Genomic DNA, 26556 nt, shown 5'->3' with positions numbered 1-26556 from the left:
AAACTCCCTTCTCGGGCTTCCGGAGAGCAGGAGGGAGGGTTTAGGAGCGCGCCTGCCTACACTTTACCCACATCCCTAGTGAGGGCCGGGAAGTGACAGCAACGGAAATATCCTACTTTGGGGGCTGGGCTCGAAAGTCGCTCCCTGTTTTCACTGCACCTTCGTGCAGCTCTTCCAGAGCTCACCTTTCGTCCCCTCCCCGCCAACTCCCTCCCGCGCCCTCTACCTGCTCCAGCGCCCGGGCACCATCCGGCTGCCAGCTAGTTGCCAATCACAGCTTTCCCCAGCTCCCTGGAGACGGAGACCACGCTCCTTCGGCCCAGGCCCGCCCCCTCCAGCACTGCTTCCCGCCCTTCAGGCTTTTTATCCGATCATCAGCTCTCGAGTGTTCCTCAGTGCCCGCCCTCTTAATCCCCGCCTTCCTGAAGACCCGGGCTTTTCTTGAAGTCTGACGGAATCACCTGACCCGGAGGCGCTGGCTCTGAAGGAAGGCAAGAAGGGGCGTGTGTGGATGGGAGGGGCGCGAAGAGAAAGGGGGATGCCGGGAGTGGGGCGGGGAGAAGGTTTGTCAGTCCGATCTCGCGAGAGAGGACGGAAGCCTGTGGGATCCCGTGGCCTTTAAAGTGCGGTTCAGCCTTTTCCTCCAGGGGTAGTTTGTAAACACGGCTGTGCTCGGGGCTCCCGGGTGACCGAAAGGATCATGAATTAGTGACCTGGACAGGTGAGTAGGGATGGACAGAGGGCCACTGGACTGGAGACCGTAGGGATACTGAGAAGGCGCTAACATGGCGACGTCGCTCACCGTAGTCCCCACCCCCCGCTCCTCATGCCCTAGGGCGCTCCTGCCAAGGTCCCGAGCCCTCTGGGCGATAATGGCTGTGCCGCCCCCTCAGAGGTGCGCGTGACTTCGGCCTCTGGAGCCGGACCGGCCGGGCGGGACCGTTAGGTAGCGTGTCCCTTGTTCCGGCCCCTCCCTCTCGCGCGCTTTCCTAACGAAAAGAAAAAGGAATAACGGCCCCTCTTAGACCCCTCCCTCCGATTTGTCATTTCCCCGTGCGGTCACTTCAGAGGTCTCTGGGGCGCACGCCTGATCCGCCCAGCACTCGGGGGACCCCCCCCCCCCCGCGCGCGCGCCCTAGTCCTTGGATGGGCAGGAAAAGGGCCACAAAGATTTCTCACACCCAGGACTCCCGCGGTGGAGACCGTGTGTTTGTCATGGTGGCTGGGATGGGGGATTGGGAAGCGCGGCAGAAGATAGGGTTGGGTCCCTGACTTCGGTGGAACCTGATGGAACGAATAATGGAGAACGTGGCAGCTAGAGGTCTCGGTCTTTTCTGTCCTTCTGCCACCCTCATACTCCCGCCATCCCCCACTTTTCTTCTAGGTGGGGCGGGGCTGAGATGTGGTTGTATGGTGATTCTGGTATTTTCCCCGATATTTTTAAACCTCCCTGAGTGAACTACAGAGCTTCTGTAGGGGAATAATTTCTGCTCTTTATCAGTGCCCTAGAGAGCAGGGCCGAGAGAGAATGTACTCGTGTGTTTTCTGTGCTGGATCTGTGAACTGAACCGAGGAGGAGGAGGAGCTGGGGCCTATTTTTGTGCCCCTAGGTAGTATAAAATTGTCTTTCCCTAATGGGGAGTCTTAAAACTGGCGAGCGCCATGAGTTAACCTACCTAATTATGATGGAGTAAAAGGTATTATTTTTTATTCACCTTGGGCCTATTGACTAATCCCTAAAGTACATTGTGACAGTTCTCATTTCTTCAAGATTATAAATTGAGACAGCCACAATACATACATCTAATGTATATATTTGAAATCAGAACAAAATATTGACTTCCTCTGAACATAGTTTTTGTCCTGTTTGAAGAAACTCTTAACCACCGTTACTCTTTTGTAGCCAGATAGACTTGATCTGTTGTACCAAATTATGAAGGTAAGACTGCATTTTTGTAAAGCTTGTTAAAAAGCCAATGCTACAGGAGTAAGTGCCCTAACATACTAACAAATAGCAGTTGTGGGGAGGGTGGGGTTTGAGACAAGTTCTCACTCTGTAGCCCAGGCTGGCCTTGAACTCTAGATCCTCCTCTCTCAGCCTCCCTGGTGCTAGGTAGGATTAGACATACATCACCATGCCCAGCTAACAGTTTTATTTTGTATTTAAATTTGTTTCTATTGAACTCTTTTTCAGAACTATAGAAACATCCTTGGTAAAGTATGTTTAAAAAAATGATACCCTTCTGCAGGTCAAGAATTAAGACAATTCATGGATCTTTAATTACTAGTAAAGCATTCTAATTTTTGTGAAAATTTCTAAAAATCTTCCAGATTTCCAAGTGATGTGGATGCTACTTCGTGAGACATCTTTAATCTTGCTTTGAGGATGCTGCTGTCTTTAAGTTGTTAAAAAATTATTTAAAATTTAATGTTGTGGTAATTTAGAACTTAAGTGTTTTGTATTTTGTCAGTAAGGAACTTTCTGAGACTTTTTGTCGGTGTGATTTAAAGTATGTAATACCTTCTGTAGATAGGATTGCATTCCTGGTGATCCTTTTTAAAATATGTACCTTTTTAGCAGAGTGGTGGCACATGCCTGTAATCCCCACACTCTGGGAAGCTGAAGCAGAAGGATAAGCCTGGGCAACTTAGTGAGACCTTGCCTTGAGATAAAACAGGTTGAGGGCTGAGGATGTAGTTCAGTGCAAGGATCTTGGGTTCAGTCCTCAGTACTACAAAATTTTAAAAATAAAATACCTTATTAAAATGTTTATTTTGTATTTGGCTCATTATTATTGCTTCTTGGCCTTTTGGCTAAGGTCAACTGTATTTGGCTCATATTTTATGGAAGGGGATGTGTTTTATTGGTATTCAGGATTTGGAAGCTATAGGTGTATTTAAAAATGATATGCTAGCCACCAAACATCTACTGTATGTAACTAGCACTAATTCTCCAGATAGCGTCTAAGTTTTTTCTGCCTTAATGTTTTGAAAATCTTGTCTTTTAATGATTTATATGTCATCTGCTAGTAAATTGCTAGGTCAGGTACACAGTCCCACCACAACATGGTGTATCCATTCATTTTGTCTTCAAGCTCTTCTAATATGAAATATGTATATAAACTGATAATTCTTTGTTTTTGAAATGTCTTTAGTTTATTTAAGACCAACTTTTTACCAGAGTCTCCCTTGTTTAAAACCCAGTGAAGGGTTGGGGATTTAGCTCAGTGGTTCTGCTGCCTGCCCCACAAGCGCAAGGTCCCGAGTTCAATCCCCAGTACCAAAAAAACCCAGTGAATAGGTTGGGTGACCCAAGCTACTTTGGAGGATAAGGCAGAATCTAAAGTTTGATGCCAGCTTGGGCAATTTAGCAAGACCCTCTCTCAAAAACTTAAAGGGCTGGGGCTGTAGCTCAGCACACCTGGGTTCAATCCTTAGTATAATTCATTCTTTTATAAATAAATAATTTGAGGGCCGGGGATTTAGCTCAGTGGTTCTGCCGCTTGCCTCGCAGTTGCAAGGACCCAAGTTAGATCCCCGGTACCAAAAAAAAAAAATGAATAATTTGATATTCAACTGATCCTTTTAAAAATTAATATAGTACTTGTTATACTATTCCCTATATTAAAATATCCTAGAACAAACCACTTTTCATTGTTATAGTCAGTAGCTTATTTTAAAATTTGTTTATCTTAAGCTTATACCTATTCCTTGAGGAAAAGAGCTTGTCTAAGAATGTAATTTTTAATATTGAAGAAGTAGTGGTAGTAGTCATCTACTTATACCTATAGGAAAAACATCACAAAACATTTCATTTCCTTTGTTCTAGTTCTCAGAGTTACAAAGTTATAGTAAAGGGCTGGGGATTTAGCTCAGTGGTGCCTCTGCCTTCCTTACAAGCACAAGGTCCTCAGTTCCATTCCAAAAAAAAGTTATAGTAAGGTATTATTGTATCAAAAATGAAGGTAGTTTATGAATCTTTAAGGCTATCAATAATTGTAATTATTTGTATTATAAATATATTAAATATATATGATTATAATACATGCATATTATATGACTTGTTTTTGTTGACAACTTTCAACTGCTATGTTCATTTTCATTTTAAAGTAGATTTAGTGATGCTTGTTTTCTTCTTGGCATTTTGGCAGTAATAATGAGGCTTTTTTTCATCAAGAAGAAATGAAAATGCTTTTGAGGCTGTTCCTCTCTGTCTACATTCTATGTCTTAACAAAGATATTCCACTTCAACCTTTGTATGTAGTGTGTGTGTGTGTGTGTGTGTGTGTGTGTGTGTGTGTTTTGTTTGGAGTCTTTTGGCCTTAGTACCCAAGGAATAAAAAACACCTGGAATGTAGTGATGACTTGCCACAAAGAATCTGAACAACATTGGTGGAAAAGGCCCGGGGATTTAGATCAGTGGTTCTGCCACCTGCCTCTCAAGCACAAGGACCCGAGTTTGATCCCTGGTACCAAAAAAAAAAAAAAAAAAATTGGTAGAAAAAGAGTGGAAATAATTGTGAATAACAAAATACTGTGAGAGGCTGAGGTAGAGCATCACGGTGAGGTAGAGCATCACGGTGAGCTCGAGGCCAGCCTGGGCTACATAGTAGCGAGACTCTGTCTCAAAAAAATTAAAAACAGACAAACTACCAAATGGACTTTGATTATTTAGGTAGTATATGGTTAACTTCATCTATAATATCTTAATTTTTTAATTATTTCAGTCTTTTTTAGTTTGCCTAATGGAACCTAAACTTTCACGTTCTAATTTTATAACTTTGTTCTTCCAATCTTATAGCTTTGTATTTTAAAAATTTTACTGTTTAGGCTAGCTTGATCTTGTATTTATTGAACACTTGTTAAAAATCAACTCCAGTTTTGCCATACTAATAAGTTATTGTTTTCATTATTTTTGTTTCCTTCTTCTTTGTGCATATTCACTATAGATTTTACAGAATTAATAACAGATAAAATTTTTATTTCACTTATCTAGCATTGTATTTTCCTGTTCTATAAGTTTGATAATATTTCATATTTCAGTATTTATGTGACAACAAATCACTTTTTAAATTTCCTCAATTTTAAGTGCTAAAAAGGAAATGTTTAAAATTTCTGCCTGTTTTAACATTGAATCTTTATGCATATTATCCTTTTGTTCTTTTGAATTGTTTCTGTAGGATACTAATCTCAAATGCGATTACTGGCCTTTCTACAGTTGCCAAATTATTGCTTCCCCTTTAAGAGCTGAGCAAGTTTACACTGCCTATTTTTGCTAAATTTTGGAGTTGTGATTATTGGTACAATGTCATTACTTAATTGGGAATTATTAATGGGAATAAGTTGTATTATTTAGTTGTTTTAAAATTATTTACTTGACTAATTTTGTTATTTTTATAACAGGGAACAATATAGTGGGATGGATATTGTGTGTTTTGTATTTTATCATTTCACTTTTTTTCTTAAAGTTTACTGAAACTTCTGACAGGCTAGTAATAATAACCCTTAAATTGTATGTAGTTTTACATAGCTGGCACATTGGATGTATTTTATTTTATGAGCTTTCTGAACTATAGATTTCATAGAATTTCGTGAATTTGTAATTTTGAATTATCAAGATTCATAATGAGAGATTCTTTACATATAGGTAACTCTTCAAGTACAGAATGTGTGTTATAGCCAAATTTATTTTTATTTAATATCTTTTTCTGACACATATAAGTATGAAATCAGTGTATTAGGAAAGTTATTGGAAGCCAAATTGTCATGAGTCTACCACTTATAAGCTATGTCATGTCAGGCAAATTACATGTTCTTTCTGTGCTTTAGGTCCCTGTAAGAAAAATAATACTTAACTCATGGCTTTGTTTTAAGCATACATATGCAGTGCTTAAAACTGTCATGAACTTAATGGATATTCTGTATATGGTGTGGAAATTATTATTGTTGAAGATCACTCTGAAGTAATAATCTAGCACAGCCCCGCAAGGCACGCTCATCCTGAAGCATAGAGACAGTACAGCAACCATCCATTTGGTAGCTTTGACAACAAAGTTGGGTTTTCTGTAGGGACATATAATTTGTGATAAAATTTGTTACCTTAGAATTTTCATAAATCTTTCTAAGATGTATTTTTGTTCCATGTACACCCCTTTTCCCTAAGGTTTTTTCTTTATCAATTTTATGTAGTAATACAGAATATCCATATTTTGAGGAGATAAAATTGCAATACTGTAGTTTCCATAAAATCCAGTTATCTTTTTCTTCAACCATAAACATTCTAGTGAGACCTATTCTACCTGCTAATAGAAGAAATTGTGATTAAAATACCACAGTTCCAATGTTTGTTCTTTTGAAGTCCTTACTAACTAATCAACTCATGGGTGGGGGATTTAGCTCAATGGCACCGCATCTGCCTTGCAAGCACAAGGTCCTGAGTTTAATACCCGGTACCAAAGGAAAAAATAATAACTATTCAAGTCATATTACTACGTCATGAATTCTCAACCACAGTGCTGAGAGTCACTGATGTCTGTTGTTTGTAAGATAGGTTTTAATGTTATTCAAGTACAAATAATTGGTTTGAGAGTTTCTCCTATAATGTCATTTTCACTTTCTTAAACTTCAACATATTGTGAGAGAGGAGTTTACCAGTGTTTTAATGGTAATCATGTATAATCTGTAGTTTGTCTTGTTTGTGCCCATGTTGTAATAAGAAATTTTTATTGATATGCTCAGTGATGGTGACTACTATGAATTATTATAATTTTTGGTGAGATGTTTATTTTCTAAAAAACAGCTTTATTGAACTAAAGTTTGCATACTATACAATTTACAAACTTAACATGTATGATTCAGTAGATTTTAGCATATTGATAGAGTTGTACAACCATGACCACAATCAAATTTAGATCATTTTTGTTATCCCAAAACAAAGTGCACTACCCACTAGCTGTCTTCTCTTAAACCCTCCCCACTAAATCTGAGCAACCACTGAGCTACCCTCCATCTTCGTAGATTTTTCTATTCTGAGATTTTTTTTTTTTTCAAATTAGACTGTGCTCATAGGAACAATAAAAACCGCAACATACCCAAAGAAATGGAAATCCCAGTCACCGTATTGGAGTGAAACTGGAAACCAATAGCAGAAACATACTTATAATACATACTTTTTTATTCCTCTCACCTCTTGTTACATCTTTTAATTCATATGTTATATATTAACTTTTTCATATAAAGGAAACCATGTGGTGTTCAAGCTTGTATGTATTATATATTTAATATTATGGTCTCAAGGTGTATCCATTTTCCTGCAAATGCCTCGAGTTTATCTGTCTTTACTGCAGAGTACTATTCCATTGTGCATAGATACCACATTTTCTTTATCCATTCATCTCCTGATGACCATATAAGCAATTTCTAAGATTTAGCAATTATGAATTGTGCTGCTGTAAACATGGGTATACATACCTCACTGTGGTAATGTTTTTAACTCTTCTGGGAAGAACCTAAAAAGAGAATACCTAGGTCAAATGGAATTTCTATTTTTAGTCTTTTGAGGAATCTCCATACTCATTTCCATACTGGTTGTATCAGTTTATACTCCCACCAACAATAAACAAATGTTCCTTTCTCCCCACAGCTTCGCCAGCATTTGTTGATTTATTGATGGTAGCTATTCTTTCTGGGGTGAGGAGGAATTTTAATGTTTTAATTTAGATTTCTTGAATGGCCAGTGATGTTGAACATTTTTTCATATATTTATTGGCCAGTTGTATTTTTTCATCTGAGAAGTGTCTGTTCCTTTCAGATGCCCATTTTTTGATTGGATCCTTAAATTTGGGGAGTCTTGATTTTTTTTGAGTTCTTTATAGATTCTAGATGTTAGTCCTTTGTCTGAGGAGTAGCTAGCAAACTTTTTCTCCCATCCTGTAGGTTGTCTCTTCACTTTGTTGGTGGTTTCCTTTGCTGTGCAAAATCTGTTTAATTTAGTGTGATCCCATTTGTTGGTGGGTTTTATTCAGAAAGTCTTTGTCTACACCAGTGTCTTTGAGAGTTTTACCTATTTTGTCTTCCAGCAGATTGAGTGTTTCTCTTCTAGTATTGAGATCTTTGATCCATTTTGATTTTAGTTCATTGTATGGTGAGAGATCTGAGCTTAAGTTCAACTTTTGACATGTGGATAGCCAGTTTTCTCAGCATCTTTTGTTAAAGAGGCTATATTTCCACCAGTGAAGAGATTTGGCTCCCTTGTCAAAAGTAGGGGAATTGAGTGTACCTGGAGTTGTTTCTGTATCTTCTATTCTGTTCTATTGATGTATAAGTCTGCTTTTTGCCAATAGCATGCTGTTTTTAATCAGTGTAGCTTTATAGTATACCTTGAGGTCTAGGATTGTGATGCCCCTATTCAAGGTCTCTTCTGGTTCTATATGAATTTCAGGATTGTTTTCTCCAGTTTTGTGAGAAATGTTACTGGTATTTTGATTGGGATTACATTAAATGTATGTAACAGTTTTGTAACTATGACCTTTTAAACAATATTGGTTCTACCTATCCAGAAACAAGTGATACCTTTCCATTTTCTGTTATCCTCTTCAATCGCCTTTTTCAGAGTACTGTAGTCTTCATTGTAGAGGTCTTTCACTTCCTTGGTTAAGTTAATTCCTAAGTATTGCATTTTTATTTTCATTTTACTTTTACAAAAACTAAGTTTTTGGTGAGAAGAAAAAAGTATTTTATCATCTACTTAAGCAAAAATGATGCTGTGTACATTATATCACATTTAATGCATGACTAAATCTAAAATGGTACTATTAGAAACTTGCACTACCACTTTTCATAAGTCATAATTTTAAAGTAAAAAACTAGAACTTGCTTACCTTACATTACCCAGGGAATAGAGGTCTGGGGATAATCAATATTCACTTTAAAAAAATAAGTTTACATTAAGAATTAAATCACTGATATTTTTATTAAAGAATAGTTTTAAGATACTGGGCTGATTTCAGTGTTCAATGGCCTCATAATGCAGTCAAGAAGTGTGTCATGCTCTTTATGGATCTTATCAACTTTGAGAGGAGTTTCATCAAAACTAATATACTCTTAGGAATTGTGATACGTGTGAAAGACATCGGCCATGTGTACTGAGTGGGGAAAAAATTAAAATTACTACATCCTTCATTAAATTTGAGCCTTTTTTTTTTCATTTCTGAGTTTTATTTCCCTATATTGATGAACTAAATGTTACATGTCCAATAAACTTGTGGATAGTATCTGATCCATGGACTGGGTGTTAATTTAATTTTCACAGACGATTTTGATATTAAATATGTAGTTTAGTTTCTGGCATTAAAAAAATAAAGAGTAAGATTTGCTGTTAAGCATTGGGAAAATATAAATTTATTAAAGTCAAAGTAAATGTTGTAAAATTTAATATACACTATTTGATTGCCATATACTATACTATGTTTAATATATACAATTTTCATAGAATATAAACTCAGTTCAAGAGCCGAGGAAGAGATAGTGTTTTCAGCAAACAGCACTAGAACACCTGGTATCCGTATATAAAAAATTAACCTCAACCCTTTATTTCCATACATGAAAATAACTTGAAGGGATCTATGAACCTAAATATGAAAGCCTAAAAGTATGAAACTTTAAGAAGAAATTATAAGGGAAAAAGTTTATGAATTTAGGGTAGGCAAGAACTACTTAGGATACAAAAAACATGATGTATAAAAGAAAAAAATTGATAAATGAGATTCCATCAAAATTTAGAACTTTAAATGATATCATTAAAATGAAAAGTAGTCCTTAAACAGACCATATTTACAATGCATATAACCTATGAGCAGAATATATAAAGAACTCTTAACAGCTCATTAATAGACAACCCAATTACAAAGTAGACATAAGATGATAGATAGCCAGTATAGCACAAAAAAAGGTGTGCAACTCTAGAATCAGAAAAATACTAATCAGTACAAAATGCTAATGTTAAATAATCTTTCAAAATTCAGTGGACCATATATTTGTGGTTCTATTTCTAGATTATCTGTTTTATTCCAATGATTATACGTCTTTCTTTACACCAACACTGCCTTGATTACTGTAGATTTAGAAGAAGTCTTAAAATTAGGTACTAAACATCTTCCAACACTGTTTTTTGTCTTTTTTTTTAAACTTTTCTAGGTCCTTTGTACTCCTACATAACTTTTAAATTTCAACATCCAATTCTTCATTTTTAGCACATATACACAGACCTGAACCACTGTGCTAAATCCCCGGCCCTCCTAGAGATTTCTTAGTATTTTCTGTGTAGATGATCATTTCATCTACATGTAAAGATTTTGCTTCTACCTTGCCAATCCTATCCTAATTGTGTCATTTTATTGCCAGCCTATTTTGGTTGGGCCTAGGTTTCAAAGTTTAATGGACAGATAAAGAGTAAGCATATCTGCCCTTGTTCCCCACCCTAAGGAAAAAGCATTGTATCTTCTCCATTCATATAAGGTGTTCTCGCTGGAAATATGGAGTACATGTCTTTAATCTGTTGAGAAGGTTCTGTTCTACTTCTAGTCTCCTGATAGCTTTTACCATGAACAGCTGTAGAATTTAGTCCAATACTTTTTCTCCCAACTAGTGACAGGATCATATGGCTTTTTCCTTTCCTCTGTTAAAATGATGACTTTTGGGGGTGTATCTTCCAGTGCTGAACCAACACTGCCATCCCTATAACAAAACCACTTTCTACATCCTGCCAGATCTGACTTCTAATAGTTTGTTTTGTTAAACAAATTTCTATCTATGTTCATACTTTTTTCTTCTGTTATCTTTATCCAGTTTTAGGATTAGCACAATGTTGAGTTCCTAAAATGAGGGGAGAAGTGTTCCTTCTTTTTTCTGCTTTAAATGTTTGATATAATTTATCAGTTAAAATGTATATGAGCCTGCTGTTGTCATATAGGTAGGTTTTCAAGCTAGGAATATACTTTCTTTAATAGGTACTATTCAAATTTTATATTTCCTCCAGAGTTAGTTTCATTAATTTATCTTCTAAGTTACTTCTTAGAAGTTATCAAATTTATTTCAAAACAGATTTTTGAAATATGCTTTCTCTACCCTTTTAAATTCTGTAAAATCTGTGGTAATGTCTCCTAGATCTTGATATTGTAATTTTAAGAATGTATAATTGATATTGTGTAATAGGAAGAAAAGGTCTAAAGGAGCAGGGGAAGTGGGAGGGGTAGGGGAAAAGAAAGAAGGGAAAAGAAAAAATATGAGAAAAGGAAAAAAATGGAAAGAAAGTCTTTGCAAATAGGGAAGGGTGGAGGGGGTGAAGGGAAGTCAGGGAAATGGGAAAAAAATAATAACCAAGATATTCATGTAAAGGTACAAGATCCCAATGATGAATGTAACTGTATTTTATACCTAAAATGTACCAATAAACTTAATGGGAAAAAATAATAATAATTTTCGTTAATTTTTGACAACCCTGAAATACATTATTTACAATTGAAGATCTTAGTGAAATATTACTTATGTTTCCCTAATATAGAAAATTGAAGGTGCTTTAACCTGGAAGGGAATGAAGTGTTGCTAGGTTGTGGCTACAGGTTTTCAAACTCCAGGATTAAAAAGTGCTGCTACCATTGAAGTCCTGGAGTCACACATCCATCCTCCTGATACCTTAAAATTTTTGTTTACTATATTAATTTTCTATTCCTATCTCAAAATTACATATGTAACATCTTAATACAAATTTATTATGTCATGTTTTTGTATGTTGAAAATCCAGTTATGCTAAGCTGGGTTCTTTACATGGCTTTTTTATGATACATAAAAACATGAAAATTGTACGTGATAGTGTGGGGTATTATGTAATGTTTATGGGGTTAATGTTTAAATTAGTTTCAACATAACCTGTCTCAAACATGAATTATTTCTTTATGGTGAAAACATTCAAAATAATTTATTCTAGCTTTTTGAAATGTACCATATATAGTTGTTACCTACAGTCATCCTACTGTGTAGTAGCATATTAGAACTTAATGCTATCTAACTGTAACTCGGTACCCATTGATCAGTGTTTTCCTATCCTTTGCTCCTCTCTAGCCTTTCCAGCTTCTGATACTCACCATTCTACTCTTAACTTGTATGAGGTTTCTTTTTTTCTTTCCTTTTTTAATTCCACATTCAGTACTTGTCTTTCTGTGCCTGGCTTATTTCACTTAACATAATGATTTCTAGTTCCATTTATGTTGTCACAAATATCAGAATTTCATCCTGTTACGAGATTCTCAACAAAGCCAAAATCAATGCATCGACTGTGTTGTGTTCCTTTTTGGAGCCTCTAGGGAAGAATCCATTTTCAAGTTCATTCAGGTTATTGGCTTGATTCAGTTCCATGAAATTGTAGGATTGCCATCCCTCTTTGCTTGCACACTGTTAGTCAAGGGTTACTCTTCTAGAAGGTGAAATGCTTTCTATGTGCCCATCTCTAGTAATGGCACGGCAGGTCCCTTTGATGCTTCTGACTTGTCTGATTTCTTTTTTCTGGCTGAATCTCTCTGACTGCAGATGGAAAATTTCTCTGCCTTAGATTGGACCCACCTGTATTAACCCAGAATACTCTCCCTCTTTAGGATCTGTAATGTTTTTACACCTGCAAAATTCCTTTTGTTATGTAATGAAACCAGTAAGCACATTTCAGGAATTAGAGCATGCACATCTTTGAGAGGGGGAGAATTATCATATTCTCCTGCAAACAAGTTTGAGTAGTCTTGAACATTCCCAAGTTGATTCCCAAAATTTAAATATTTGAAAAGTAAAGTTTCTGACTTTTCTAGATATGGACACCACTCTGTTGTAAGTATCAGATATCATAGTGATTTGATAGTGTCACTAGCTTTAGAAACAAACTGGAATTAACTCATCTTTATCAGTTGAAAATTTTCATTATTCCTTTTTAAAACTGAAACTTTTTCCATTCCTTCAACATAATTTTATTTGAATCCAGTGTATTCTGTTTTAAAATATTTTATTGATAATTTATTATGCTTTTTGTAACAAATACAAGTTTAATTTGTCAAAAAATTTAAAAGTTTCTTTATTTTCATGGTACTCCCTCAGGACAATGCATTTTTCGATAGTATTCTAACAATGGAAAAAACAGTCTTAAAATAAAAATTGCTGGGGCTGGGGATTTAGCTCAGTGGTGCCATGCCTGCTTCACAAACGTAAGGTCCTGAGTTTGATCCCCATTACCAACAAAAAATAAAAAGTAAAAATTGCTACTTTTCTTATCATCACATTATATATCTAAATTTGGGGCCGGGGATTTAGCTCAGTGGTTTCGCTGCCTGCTGTGCAAGTGCAAGAACCCGAGTTCAATCTCCGGTACCAAAAAAACAAAACAAAACATTATATATCTGAATTTAAAGTTTCCCTGAACACAGGACAGATAATGTTGCTAAAGCCAGATTTTGCCTTTAGCAAAACTATAAGGCAGAAATAGACATAAAGCTGAGGGTTAGTGATGTCTTGATTAATGGAGGCTTTAAGACACTTTAAATTATCCATTTGTTTTGTTGCATGGAAGTTTGTAGAGCCTGGGGCAATGTTTTTAAACAGGTTTGGGGATGGTTGAGACTATATTTGGTTATTGTTGGATTTTGGTTGTTTTGTTTGAAATATGTGAGAACGAAGATTCAGGGAAAGTAGGTAAATCATTTTTAGGAAAATGGACAAAGGGAAGTTGAAGATTTGGATGTGCAGGTATCCCTTGGAAGGCCTTCTTATACCTTTAGTAATACATATCCCCATTTGAATAAAGCCATTTTGTAAGACTCTCCTACTCCTGCCTAGGTCTTGTACATTCATGAGGACAGAAGTCAACTTGTCTCTCCCATCCAGGATTGCCCTTGAGTATGCTAAACTTCTGTGATCATTCCCAAGAAAGGATTAATTGTTTCTAACATTAATGGGTATCTTTGGGGCCCTGTTTCATGGTACAGTATTTAGCTTTTACCAGGAAACTCATTAATAGTGTTTATAACTTTCAGTGGAGAGTGAACAATATTTATACCCACAAATTAGTTATATCAAGTAGAATAAATACCTTACATCTGTGATATATTAGCTTCTTTCCTGACACTGGACAAAATATCCAGTACTTACAACTTAGAGGAGAAGTTTATCTGGCCTGTGTTTTCTATCAAGGTTCAGTCCGTGATTGGGAGGCTCCCAGGTAGAAACAGAATGTTGAAAGGGAATAGGAAAGCTGTTCACTGAATGGTGTCCAGGAAGCAGAGAGAAAAGGGAGGAGCTGGGGATAAGAATACACCTCTGAAGATTTCACTTCCGGTGACCTACCCCCTCTGGCCAGGCCTCACCTCCAAACATAAGACTTTTAGGGGACATTTTAATCTAAAGCATAATATTCTGCCTCTGGCCCCCAAAAGGTTTGTGTGCACCTCATTTTGTATAATCTAAATATATTATTTCTAAAAGTCACTAGTCTTTTTTTGGTACCGGGGATCAAACTGAGGTCCTTGTGCTTTCAAGGTAGGTGGCGGAACCACTAAGCTAAATCCCCGGCCCCTAAAAGTTACCATTCTTAACAGTTCCAGCATTGCTGAAAAGTCTGAGTCCGGTCTGTCTGAGACATAAGACAAGCTCTTAGCTGTGAGCCCCTGTAAAAGTCAGAAAGTTAAACACTTCCACCCTAAAATGGCACAGGGTAAACATTGCCATTTCAAAAGGGAAGAATAGAGGAATTGACAGAAATTAGACCAAAGCAAGACCAGAACTCAGCAGGGTAAACATTAAATCCATGTCCAGCACTCAGTACCGGTTGTGATGAGATATGACCTTCACAGGACTTGGGCCCCTATGGTCTTGCTGATTGTAGTCCACATGACCTCTTCATTGAGCCAGCTCTGCTTGCTGCCTGTGGCTTTTCTCAGCAGAGTTTCACATTCCTGGCATCCTCAGCTTCCTGAGGTCTCCACTGTACTTTCTACTTTGCTCACAGCTTTATGCACTGCCCTCTCCTGCATGGGCTCACAGGCCTTCTGAAATCTGGGTGAAAACCCTCTGTAACCCTACAGTTTTTGCCTTTTACATACCTAAAAAAACACTGCATGGATTATGCCTAGGTGTGCTGCCAGTGAGAGCAGTAACTGGCCTCCTTTGGACTGTGACTAGAGGGACCTCTGAGTGCCTGAACAGCTAACCTCTGGGAAACACTTCCCTAGGCAGCCCTGAATGAGCTAGGCTCCCTGGGGCCCTCTTCTGGTGTTAAGTTGTGTACACTTTTATACTCTTGGACCCTTAAAGATTGGATCTGGTGAGTTCCTGAGATGCCTTCAGACCACCTTTCCTGTTGTTCTTATGCAAAGTACTTTTTTTTTTTAATAGTCTTTTCAGCAGCTGTGCTCTCTTTTGCCCCAACTTTACATGTGCTTCCATTCTGGCAAAACTGCAAACTTTTCAAATCATTCAACTTTGCCATTAACTCCTTATTCTCACTGCAAATCTGGCTGAAAGCAGCCAGCAGTATCCATGCCACAGCCCAAACATTGGGCTGTCTTGAAATTTCTTCTGCCAGATAAATTAGTACACCACCCTTAAATTCAGCCATACACACTCTTAGCATACATACAAAATGTAGAGAAATTCTTTGCTAGAATGAAACAGACATAATCTCTAGTACAGTTTCCAGTACAGTCCTCATTCCCATCTAAAACCTCATGAGCCTGCCTTTACTGTCCACATTCCTATCAATATTATTGGTCTTCTGAGTTCTGACTAGAATCATCCATCAATCTCTGCTTACAGCAATCTAGGCTTTCTCTAGCCTAGTTCTCCAAACATTTCCAAATTTCTCCACAGATAAGTTCCAAAGGCTTTGGAACCACATGTTCAGATACAGTGACCCCAGTTTTCTGTATTAGGTTTCCTGTTACTAGGACAAAATACCCAACACCTGCAACTTAAAGGAGTAGAGGTTTATTTTGGCTCACAATTCCAGTGGGTTCAGTCGGGTAGGCAGACTCCAAGACAGATGTAGCATGGTCAAAGAGCACATGGAGAAAGGCAGGCAGACAGGAAGCTGAGAGAAAGGTAATATCAAAACAAGGTATACCCTTCATGGTTTTACCCTCAGTGACCCATCCCTGTGACCAGGCCTCAATTGTGAACATGAGACTTGGGGGACATTTTAGCTCTAAATCATAACATGCCCCTTTCAAGTTAAAACAAAAGACATTATTTTTAATATTTTTCAAAGTCCATCATTATCCCTACATTGCATGTGTAAATCATAAGCCACAAGGGCCAGGTATAGCTGATGTTTGAAGTGGCAGTAAGGCCATTCGGTCTTACTGTTTTTTAGGGTGCTAGTTCCTGATCATTTTGAAGAGCTGTTGAAATAACACAGATCTCTTTACAAATGGGAAAACATAAAGCCGTACTTACAAAATAAACATTTCTGAAAGAGGCAATTTACAGAAGTTCATCTCTACCTAGAATACATGAACATTTACATTATCTCAGAGAGCCATGTGTCCCTTGAATTGCTACTCCATTTATAGTCCCCAATTTACATTTATATAGCTGAATGTCCTATTTGCATCCTATTTCCTATAAGGAACAGTTTGTATTTAATTTTTTTTTTTTGCCAGGTTTGAAAGGAAGAGTCTTTCTAGTTTTTGGTATTCACATCGAAGTTTTTAACATTAACAATGTTAATAAGTTCTTTTTCCAACAGTCTGCAGTAGGGAGATCTCCTAAGTTTATACATGGCCTGATAATAGCTCAGTCTTGAGATAATAGTAGAGGAAGGTCTACTTTCCTGTTAAACATTGTGCTTCTCAGATCATTATCTTTTCCTAACGCAGTTGATAGCTGAACAGAAGTTCAGCGGAGTTCTTACCTGATCTCACATAATAGGGCTATCTAGTCATTTCTAAGTTTTGTGCACTGCTTGTGTGAATTTACGCTCCCAAACTACAATGATTTAGATTGTTTTTATGCTCTTCCATTGTGGTTCTGGTATTCAGATGTTTCTCTCCTTGTCACCTACAGATGAGCCTTGGATATTTAGGGAAATCTTTATAAAAGTTTGTCTTTTATCTGCCACTAGCAAGACCTGCTTTTAAAAGAGCACTTCAGTAGACTGCCCAGGCAGTCTATGAGGTATCCAGCCATCTTGCATTTTAGAATGAAATGAGTGTGACAGAAACAACTAGTTGTCCATGAATATTCATTTCCTTTTGTCCTATTGATAGGAACTGCAGATTTTTTTTTCTTGTTTTTTTGAGACAGGGTCTCACTATGTAGTTCAGGCTGCCTTGAACTCACTGTGTAGTCTGGGCTGGCCTCAAACTCATGGTAATACCCTTGCCTCAGCCTTCCAAGTGCTGGGGTTACAGGCGTGTGCCACCATGCCCAGCTAGGAACTGCAGTTTTTAAGTGTCCTGTATAGTGAAATGTTTTCTGGTTTCCCTGCCAGCTTTGGCCACGTGACTTAAGTTCTACCACATGGGAGGTGAATGAAAGTTTGCTATGAGATTTCTGAAAAGTTTTCCTAAAGGGAGGCTGTTGCTCCTGTCCTTTCTTCTCTTGCTCTCTGATCAATAGATGTGATGGCTAAAGCTTGAGCAGTTATTTTAAAACCAAGATATAGAAGACACATCTTGAAGGTAATGGAGCCACAAAATAGGTCTCTTGGTTCCAATGGTCATGGTTCTGGACTATCCTTGTTTGTGTGAGAGAATTAAAATTCTAAAAAAAATAAAACATTGTTTGCATTTTGTGTCATTAACAGCTGAACCTAATCTTACCATGCAAGCATTAAAAAACAAAGATGTTTTGAATAAGAACATAACCTGGGTCCCATACAGTGGAGTAGCACTGACACAAGGAAAACTGCAAACCTCTGCTCCAAAGAATTTTGATGATTAGATTTAGTACTACCATTTCATTATTATCGATAATTTCTTCCCCCTTCAAGCTTATTATGATTAAAATAGGGTTTTGTTTTCTTTTTTTCCTTCACCACAATTTCATTTCCCTACTTTTACCCTTGAAAGTCTTACATCTCTCATAAGTGATATGAGAGGCAACAAGACATGCATCATTTTAGACTATTGAATATTTTGGAGGAACTTGTTTCTTTAGAGCCACTGGAGATTGAACCCAGGACCTCACACATGCAAGGCAAATACTACCGAGCTACATCCCTAACCCAGAGAATTTTAATTATGTGTTAGATAATATAGAATGGAAGGCAAAAGTAAAGTGTATCTTTTAGTATATGTGCTGCCAAAGCGAGCACAAGTGTATCTTTTAAATATAAAATGAACTTCTGAAAATTTCGTAATGAAAAAAAAGTTCATAATGTAACCAAGATACATCATGTAAAGGTACAAGATCCCAGTGATGAATGTAACTGTATTGTATACCTAAAATGTACCAATAAACTTAATCAAAAAAATTTCATAATGGAGTTGAATTGCACCAGATTATTTCTTCAGCTCCCACAGAATAATCCATTCTTTTCTGCCTTTTCTCTTCTCCAGGGATATGGAAACTTAAGAAGCACTATTCACTTGATAAGAGCTGAGGGATTCCTAGCAGCAGTCAGTAAAACTCATGGCCCACCATCTAGAAAGGTAAGCAGTGTTAAGTTTTTAATGCAAAAGTGTTCTTTTTATTTTAGTTTAATTTCTCAAACATTACAGATGTTACCATACAATAGTCCTCAGATTACTAGTGACCCATATTGATGGTGTTTAGTTTTTTTAAACAAAAATTCAGAAATATTTTTGGCAAAATGTTTACCCAATTTAAGGTTGTACAAACTAATTAAAATGTCAAATTTATTTGGATTAAATTATATCAACTAAATTTATTACCATGATGCTTTCATGATGATCAGAAATATTAATTTGAAGTTGTATAGCCCTTTAATCATACCTTCTTTGAACACCATGACAGCCATAGCATGGTGATGTTAGAGACATAAAGCACTATAGTTTCTGGTCTCAAGCTATTTATAGTTTTGAGATGTAGCTTCAAAATATGGAAATGAAGTACTAGTTTTAAAAAATTAGTGTGGTATGCAGAATCTTTTGAAACATCATGGTTCAATAATAGATTTTTGTCAGATATATCAAGACACAGAAACAAATTGCCCTGTGCTTTCATACCTAAATCTGGAGGTTCAAATCCAGAGAAACTGTATAAATGGATTTATTCTTATTTTGACAAAATTTCCAAAAATAATTGAAGTATATGTGTATTTAAATTTTTAAAAATTGAAGCAAGCATAAGGAAGAATGAGTGGCCGTACTGAATAAACGTTTCTTACTGATACCTGCTGTCTTAAGTTACTTTTCTCATTGCTGAGACAAACTGTCCAACACCCAAAGTTAAAGGGTAAAAGGTTTATTATAGCTTACAGTTTATGGAGGTTTCAGCTCAGTTGACTGGCTCTAAAGCAAGGTGGCATAGCAGAGGGAAAACAGTTCATGGCAGGCAGAAGACGCAAGCAGTAAGCTATTACTGACAAGCAGGGACCCTCGTTATGTCCCTTATATTTTATCCAGGCTATCCACCCACAGCCAGAGTGGGGCACCCTTAATCCTACCTAGAACTATGCCAAGCCCATCAGTGGACTAATTTAGTAGTCACACACCCTTGATCCCAGCATGACACAGTCTAGATCCAGCCACTTTTAAAAAACCCCATCTATGACCGCATGAGGCTTTAGGGAGACATCTAGATATAAAATGTAGTACCTACATTAAATAATTTTGAGCTACTTGGATACCTTGAATATTCAAGTTTATAGTCTGCTAAAAGTATTCTCTATACAATGTAAATTCCACAAAGGCAAGAGACTATGTCTGAATCATCGTCACTGGAGTCGAGCATAGTTCCTACTCTGTGTATGTGCTCAGTAGTTTAATCAACTGAATGACTGACTAAATGAAATCTGGATTTTTTTTTTCTTTCTTGAGACAGTCTCACAGTGGACTTCAGGTTGGCCTTGAGCTCACTATGTAGCCCTGAGAGGCCTTGAACTCATGGTGATCTTCCTGCCTCAGCCTCCCAAGTGCTGGGATTGCAGGCATATGCCACAGTGCCCAGCCTGAAAGCTGGATTTAAGGGTATAGTAGTAGTGGATGATGGGAGATCAGAAGTGAGTGGTGTTAACCAAGAAAGGGAAGGATGAGTAGGAAGTGAGAGCATTCTAGCCCGCATAACTAGAGTCAGAGAAAGCATGAGTTTGGAGTAGGAAGCAGTGGTCATTCCATGCAAGAGTCTGGGATCAGTGCTAAGAATTTAAGGCTTTATCCTGAGAGCATTTTTCTTCTTAACTGCTCTTTTCCTCATATTTAACTAGCACTACTTGAGTTCTGACCATCACCTCTTGAACTGAGCTGTATCTTGTCCTGGTTTTCTTAGACATAGTTTTACTCTCTTATCCATCTTGATTTATATAGTAATCTTATCAAATTAAAATTCTTAAATTTCTTGCAGCAGGGTTAGGCAAACATTTTCTTTAAAGAAGTTTTATAATAAATATTTTAGGCTTTGTGGAAACATTGATCTCTACTGTATATTCTTTGCCCAGTCCCCTGCCCCCAACTATTTAAAAAAAATGTGAGAAACTTTCATAGTTCAACAAATGAACTAAGGTCATAGTTTATAGCCTTGGTTTTGGAGGAGAGGAGGGTAGTATGGTAGGGTTGGGGAGAGAGTTGAACACTGACTCCTTCCCATGGTATTAAAAGCCCTTCAACATTTGCTTTTCTCTCTGGCCTTACCTCTCTTCCTTTAACCTTATGCCCCGTGCAACAAGAATCAGAAGGTCTTATAGACCTCTCAAGTGTACTGTGGTGTATACTTCAGCATGCTGTCTCTTCTTTGTAAAATAGCATTCCTAACTTGCTGATCCTTTGAGAAGATTGAACTCAGGCATTGCTTCTTTCAGTAGCCTTCTGGAGGGAAGAGAAGGCTCATAGTAAAGTTTTTAGGGACTCTCGGGCCCCACCCCATCACAGAAATTTCCGTTTTCTTGGCTGTGGTTTTTCACCTCTATTTTTCTGTGCCTCCTCCATTCTGGCTTTTATTAATTCTTTATCAGGATGAACATGACCCCAAAAGTCCATCAATCCTAAGGTCTGATTTTGGATTTCTGGTGCCCACCTATTAAACTGAAGATGTGGTCTGATTGCTTTAACTTCAGGTGTCTCCCCAGATTCGCTTGAAGCAGGTTTGTCAGTGTTAGAGATATATAGGATCACCCTATACTGACCACTATGTATAGGCAGATCAGGGTGTCTAAAAGGGGAGTATGAGTGCTGAAGAGAGATGACCAACTCCAGCATACTCATGTTCCCATAGTGCCATAGTGTCTGTATTTTACTGTGTGTGCTTGTGTATATATAGTACTGAATTATTTTAGTCTATTATTAAGGGCAAAATCTGAATCTTATTTTCAACATGGTATCTGATGCAAAATAGGGAGTCAGATGTTTTTCAAATAAATTTCACAAAATAAATGATTTGAATTGGAAATGTTTGAGAATGGTTATATTGTATGTAACATTTAGTATTATCCACATATTAGAAATTTGGTTTTAAGTTTGGAGGCATGATTGAAAGGTAAGTTTACAAAATTTGTAGTTCTATAACCAACTAACTAGAAGATCAAATTCACACCCATTCACATTTTTATAAATTCATTTGCCAGCACTGTTTTCTATGAAGTGAATTGTTTTCCTTCTTAATCTGTTTAGATAGAAATATAGGAAAAGCAAAATCTTTATCAGCTAAACTATTTGGGTGATAGAATTCAAAATGGCATGAGAAGCTGGGGATTTAGCTCAGTGGCTCTGCACTTGCCTTGCAAGTGCAAGGTCCTGAGTTCAATCCCCGATACAAAAAAAAAAAAATGGCATGAGAATTTTGATTCTATAGCCTAAAGGATCTTCTGTTTTCCTTAATAGATTTAACCCACATTGCATATCTTAACAAGGTAACTAATGGGATAAATTATTGTCTAGTATCATCCCCTTGAGTCTTTATTCAGATTTTTAACTGTTCTAACGTAGTATGATTCTATTTACTGTTAATCTTACAATATAGAATGTAGTTCTTCAGTTCTTTGGTATGTCTCACAATGTGAAAATTAGAACCCAGAAAGAAGCAGAGAATTGTTAAAGAATCAATATATTTTATAGATTTTTTTCATGATCACTACTAAAAGCTACATGATGCTAATTATACAGTACTTATACAGTAAATTATTATAGTGCATGTAGTTATATACAATTTAAACTCCTGTAAGTTTTTCCTTTCTGTTTTGTTTTTGTTCAGAACTTGAAAGTAAATTCCCAGCGTGATGCCCTAGGATTTCCAAATAATTTATTGTCTACAAAATACTCTCCTACATTACCACAGTATAGCCATGAAAATCAGAAAATTAACACTGATATATTTCTACCCTCTAATATTCAGACCACATTTAAGTTTTGCCAGTTATTCCAATAGTATATATTATAGCAAAAGGATTGACCTAGTATCTTATGTTGGAGATATTTGTCTTATCTTACTAGTCTTTTTCAGTTAGAAACAGTTCCTCAGTTTTGCCTTGACTTTAACAACTTGCACACTTTTGAAGATTATAGGCCAGCTGTTTGTTTTTTGGTTTGGTTTTTTTTTGGTACTGGGGATTGAACTCAGGACCTTCCGCTGCCAAGGCAGGCGGCGGAACCACTGAGCTAAATCCCCGGCCCCTAGGCCAGCTGTTTTTACAGTTTACCTCAATTTGAAGTATTGCATTCTATCAAGGGCACGTGACTTTGATTTTCCTTATTTCTAGTGGTTTTATGTTGGATCACTTGATTAAGATTATGTTTGTCAAGTTTTTATATTATAAATTACTCTTTTGCCTTTGGTAATTAAATTTTATAAGGAGATATTTTGAGGTGATGTAAATATCCTGTTCCTTAACAAACTTTCAGTTTATTTTTTTACTGATCATGGAATCCTATTTTACTCAAAATGTGATCCATTACTATCATTATTTATTTTGATTGATTCTCAAATTGATTCTTAAATTTTCTCAGCTTTGGCCACTTTCAAATCTATAACTCTTTCCTTACTTTCAGACATAAGCCTGAAAATAAAGCCTGTACTATACTTTTTCCTGCCCCAGACCTAGAATCAGCTAATTTTTCAAGGAGCCCAGATCTCTCTTGGTGGAGATCTGGAGTGGTATATATACTTACTGCTACTGAGGTACCAGTGTTCCCAGGCCCTCTCAGTGGTCACAGCTAGGGAAATTAATGTATAGTACATACTTATATATACACATGTTAATACCTTTACTTCTGTATCTTTATGTCTATGTTGAGAGCCACAAGTTCATGTCATTATCCCCAGATCTCATCTAGTAACTGACTCACCTTATATTTCTGATTTTCTTCATCTGTACTATGAATTCACTTTTCATCCAGCACATCCTTGACATACTCATTTGATCAATATGTATGATCATATATGTAATGCATGCATGTATGTAATGCATGTATGTTTCTACTAGGCCCTCTTTCCACATCAAATAGATGTGTTATTGTTTGAACCCTAACACCCTATACTGGGCTAGTGCCACTTCTATTCCTTACCTCATGAGGATGCCTCTTCAGCCCACTAGGGCCTTGACACCTCATATTGACCCTTTCTTCCTGAACACAGACCTTTCCTCATTCAACTTAGAGTGCCACATCACATGTAGAAGTGACCTCTTCAAGCCCAGCCTCCATTCTCGTTCCCTCCCTCTTCCACCATGGGCCTCTTTCTTACTCCAAGCTCAGCCATTCTATACTGGGTGTGCCAATAGTCTAGCTGAGCTACCACCCATGTAGACACTCTTCCATTTGTTTTCTGGAGGCTTGCCTGTTATTAATTTTAATTTGTAAGAAATGTTTTGCCAGTTAATTTCTCCCACTTCTATTCATCTTTCCTTAAAGTTTTTTTCTTTGTCTTTACAATTCTTTCCTTATTTACCATTTCGTTTATATGTGATTCCATTTGATAATGGATCTTTTTGATAACTCTACAAGTTCCAAAAGAGTCTTTCTATAACTGTTTTTTAAAATGATTTACATAAATTTCTGTAGAGTTGATAGATATCAAATGGCAAGATACAACAGCTGGTGTGAAAACATAGCAGGAGAATGTTCTTAGCTCATTTTTGACATTGAATAAGTCACTTCACACTTTTAGTCCTCAGTTTCTTCATTAGGAGTGTGAATGGTTAGGACTAGATGAGGAACACAATGAGGTACATAATCAGATAACCATGTCATTCAAAAAAGCCTGTGGGCTAGTAGTATACCTCAGTGGTAGAACATTTGCCTAAGCATTGCACAGTGTCCTTCATTCAATCCCCAGCAACACAAAAAAGGAAGAGCCTAGGGTCTATATTCAAGAGAGAGAATTTTGTTGTTTGTTTGTTTTGAGACAGAGTCTTCCTATGTAGTTTAGGCTGGCCTTGAACTCACTGTTTAGCCCAGGCTAGCCTTGAACTCAGAGCAGTCCTCAAGTGCTGGGAGTAAGAGAGAGAATTTTGTTCTAACATTTTATTTTTTTTAATGGGAAAAGAAAATAATTTACAAAGAACAGTAACTTTTATATATAAAAGTTCAGCCTTCATTGATGTGTCAGAATCGCTAGATAGTTCAGAACTCACTATGTAGTTTAGACTGGCCTTCAACTCACAGTGATCCTCCTGCCTCAGCCTCCCAAGTGCTGGGATTACAGCCATGCACCACCACGCCTGGCCCTAAAAAACAAGCAATTTTAAAAGCAGGGTTTGTTGTTTTTTTTAACTAATCTGACAAAAAGTTTTAAAATAATATCCACTGTTGTCTAAGTGTTGGGAAATGAAGTCTTTCTGTACTGGTAAAGTAGAAATCAATATTCGTATATGGAGGGCAGTTTAGCAATGTAAATGAAAAGCCTTTAAATATGGCTTCACTTTGACATAGCAGTTTGTGTATAGGCTTATCCCAAATATGTTCATTAATGATTAAAAGTCCATTAATGGAATTAGTTAAATATGCCTTTATTCATATAATGCAATACTATATTGCCATTAAAAATGATACGTTATAGGGCCGGGAATTTAGCTCAGTGGTTCTGGCGCCTGCCTCACAAGCGCAAGGTCCCAAGTTTGATCCCCAGTACCAAAAACTGATACATTATATTCAGTGAAATTACTATTGAATATTATGGCAGAATTTAGATAATTATATTTTAAAGAAAGTTGTAATACTGTTTTTACTATTTTCAAAGTTATATATCTCCATATTCTGACAAGAATAGCATGTGTACTTCTGATTAACAGTAGTTATCACTGGATAGTTTTATTCTAGGTGATGCTTCTTTTTATCTTTTGTGTTATTCTGGGAGCAAAATAAGTTCTTTACAATGTTTTGGTTCAATAGAAGTAATTTAGTTTATATTATTGTAAAAGAACAAGTTATCTCCTTTAGAACTCAAATTAAAACTTCAGCTTTCATTTATTCCTAATAGTAGAAATTTGTTCTGGGTATGTTGTCACAAACAAAATTCAAAGTATAGTTTTGTTAAATTTGAGGTTCTAAAATAAAATGCCTTGTAGCAATAAGCAGAGAAAGTATAAGGAACATACACATATTTATTTGTGGAAATGTTTTAGAAAACTGGAAAGAGAAAGCTTCACTTTTGTACTGTTTCTCCAACAAAATTGAGCAAGTGACCTCAATTCATAGGATCCCTTTTATGCCTAAATTAAAATAACTAATGCCTGTTACCCTTTAAAATTTTCAGGGGTTTACTCTTCATTTTTTTTTTCCTCCTACCTCTTTAGCTAATCTTAGGACCAATTGTTAATTGCTTTTTAACTCATTTGAAGTTTGAGAAAGTTCACATGGAGGAAAATTCTTTTTTGTTTTTCTGAAATGATATATGTAGCATACATATTAAGGTTTTTGTGGATTCATATCCAAAAAGTATGTTTTTATTATATCATTGGTTCTATAAGAATTATGTAATCAGGTGAAATTTTAAAGTGTTGAAAAAAAGCTTCGTGCTGAATTTAGTTTTGTAGGTGTCAGCAGCACCATGTTAATCCACTGCATAGGAAGAGACAGAGAGTATGTTGCCATTTCTAGCCTGAGTTTTTATAGCCTGAGTTAATGCTGGTTTGTTATAGAGTGAGAAATGGAGACTGTAGCTCATGGTGGTATGGCGGGGTTAAAGTGAGTGTCACTCAGTTAGCAGATACTATTCATGAAAGGTCACTAGCCATTAGTCTTCAACTTCATGCAACTGTAGCAGGTTATTTCACAAACCTTAAAAGATATCAATATAGACTTCTTAGAAGAGCTTTTTAAGATATAGCTGACCTGCGATAAATTGCACATACGGAAATCATACAACTTGATAAGTTTTGACTTACATATATACTTCCATGGCAACCATAACCACAAT

The 26556-nt window shown here is 36.7% G+C and overlaps 1 protein-coding gene across 1 annotated transcript in view; it reads left to right on the top strand.

The window, feature by feature from the left end:
- The first annotated feature begins 562 nt into the window (after positions 1–562).
- Positions 563–26556, top strand: part of Atf2 (activating transcription factor 2) — a 90746-nt gene continuing 64752 nt past the window's right edge. The window contains 2 exon segments of the mRNA XM_004857710.3: positions 563–721; positions 18588–18680. The gene's annotated coding sequence lies outside the window, so the exon portion shown is untranslated.

Source organism: Heterocephalus glaber, unplaced genomic scaffold (genome assembly GCF_053883595.1).
Source record: "Heterocephalus glaber isolate CG9 unplaced genomic scaffold, H.glaber_assembly_v1.0 deba00000347, whole genome shotgun sequence".
NCBI classification, from domain to species: domain Eukaryota; kingdom Metazoa; phylum Chordata; class Mammalia; order Rodentia; family Bathyergidae; genus Heterocephalus; species Heterocephalus glaber.
Note: the sequence above shows the minus strand (reverse complement) of the source record. Positions and strands in the feature narration are given on the sequence as shown.